This window comes from Aplysia californica, unplaced genomic scaffold (genome assembly GCF_000002075.1).
Source record: "Aplysia californica isolate F4 #8 unplaced genomic scaffold, AplCal3.0 scaffold00160, whole genome shotgun sequence".
Lineage (NCBI taxonomy): Eukaryota > Metazoa > Mollusca > Gastropoda > Aplysiida > Aplysiidae > Aplysia > Aplysia californica.
Window position 1 is genome coordinate 135,423 of NW_004797430.1, and position 2,377 is coordinate 137,799.

Below are 2,377 nucleotides of genomic sequence, written 5' to 3' on the forward strand. Positions count from 1 at the left end.
CCCCCCAAAACAAACCTGATAATAATATTATTTCGAGTGTCAGGAGTTTAAGGAGGCTCAGTTGGAAGAAATTCTGCTTAAAACGAAGGAAACATAATGTAAGGCAAAAGCTTAAAAAAATATAAATGTAGGTGTTCTTAAGCCCCCATACACGAAGCGGTGAAATCAGGCTATCTATGAGGCATATGGAATTGTCGGTATCTTCTTGAAGGTTGTTCAATTGCCTTGTTTTCAATCTTTTAAAAATATCCATTTATCTTGAATAGAAGTCGAGGTGCTTGCGATTTAAAGAGGTGGGGTCGCCTAGTTTCAGAAGTAAAATTAGCGAGAAAATGGCCGCCAAAGTTTAATGACTTCCATAGCAGCTCTAGAGTCTTTGGAAGCTGCAAATTTACATTTTTCGTGCCTTATCAACGTTTTTCAATAAAATATACACATAAAAGTGTTTCTTTAATGGACATAAAAGGTGTTGAATCAAAAAACCAAAATTCGAAAAATATTTTCAAACTAGCCGAAAAATGCCGATTTCTTTAATTTCATTATTTTGACAAGCGCCTAATATCGATATTTATTATAGGAGTCGGGCTTTCGACTCTGCCTGCCAAGACCAACCCGGGTTCAGAGGGATACAACATTATCCCATCAGAAAAACCAAGATACTTCATGAGTGGCGCTCATACATGTATTATCTCATGCAGTTGCGAGCGCTTAAAACCTTACTAAAACTTAACTAAAACATACTTCTTAAAAGTATTCTCCCTTCTCGGGAATCGAATTCGGACCTCCTGAGCGCGACAGGGAAGCGCATAACCTCTACTCCTCAGACGCCGTTAATCAGAACGAAGGACATATAATATTGAAAAGCACCAGCTGCTGAATCACTGACAATAAAACTGTTGCATAAAAGTGCCCAGGCATAGTAAGTCTAAAGGAAAAAGCATTGCCATCGAAAGAGGGACCATAGTATTATGGTGCTGATGCTATCAAAAGTATAGCCGATTGTTGGTTTTTAGAGATGTTCTATTTTAAAAAGTAAAACATTTTTCTTTTTGTCTTCCTAACTCCCATTGCCAGACACCCCCCTCCCTTCTCATTTCCCCACCCCCAAAAATCTTTATCGAAACAGCTTTTCTCATTCTACTGTCTGTCTGTCTGTCTGTCTGTCTGTCTGTCTGTCTGTCTGTCTGTCTGTCTGTCTGTCTGTCTGTCTGTCGGTCTATCTGTCTGTCTCTTTTCCTTTCTTTCTCAGATTCTACCCCTCTTCCCTCGACTCATTCCTATAATATAAAATTCTGTTTCTCCCCATCCTCTCTTCTTCCCTTCTTTGTCACAGTCGTATACCCGCCCCTTCCCTCTCCCCCTTCTTTCGCTCAACACACACCAAACCCACCCCCCTCCAACCCTCACCCCCACCACCTGTGTTCATTGTGTCAGAGCTCGGCGACATCTCCCAGATTCTTGTTCAAAAATTGGAAATCCCCACAATTTCAGCATCACTCTTCATTAACTCTTTTACGGCGCGCCAATTCACTTGGCTAACAGCATCACTCGGTTATTTACAGTCATGACAAACTATACCAAACTTCACCAAATTCACCCCTTCTATAATTATTTATTACACTGTAAGTTATCTGCTTTGATCATTCATTTCTTATTAGTTTGGTGTTTATTTTATGCAAATTGGTAAAAGAGGAGCCGAATTTTATTATAAGGGTCGGTGGTTGGTGGGTGCTCTGGTGTGGTTTGCTCTTTTTCTCCAATCAAAATGTTAAATCTTCCTCATCCGTCCTTCTTTTTATGTTAGTTAATTTCTTGTAATATTTATACACTTCAGCACTCATATGACCTGATTGTGTTGTAAGTGCCGTAAAACTCTTACAGAAACAAAATGAGTCATGAGGAAGTTCACGATGCCGAAAACGTGAATGAAAAAACTGGCTCCTCACAAAGATACGACAAGATAAGATAAGATAAGATAAGATAAAATACATCATTATTGTCTAAATTATGGCACGCAGGTTTGATACTTCACCTCTTACACACACACACACACACACACACACACACACACACACACACACACACACACACACACACACACACACACACACACACACTTCCTTCACATATCCTTCCATACATTAAGAGTTAAAGTCAGCCCCAAGCTCGACCCAACTCATCTTTGTCCCCACGCGCGCACGTGTGGCTGCTAGAGCGTGACACGACGCCGTGACTCACCCCCGAAATGGTGAAGTCACAGGAGGACATCCGCCCGTGAGTTTATGGGATGCGCGTGAGAAAGGATTAGGGGGACTTGTTAATTAGGAGGCGGGCTCGCACACACACACACACTCACACACACACACACACACACACA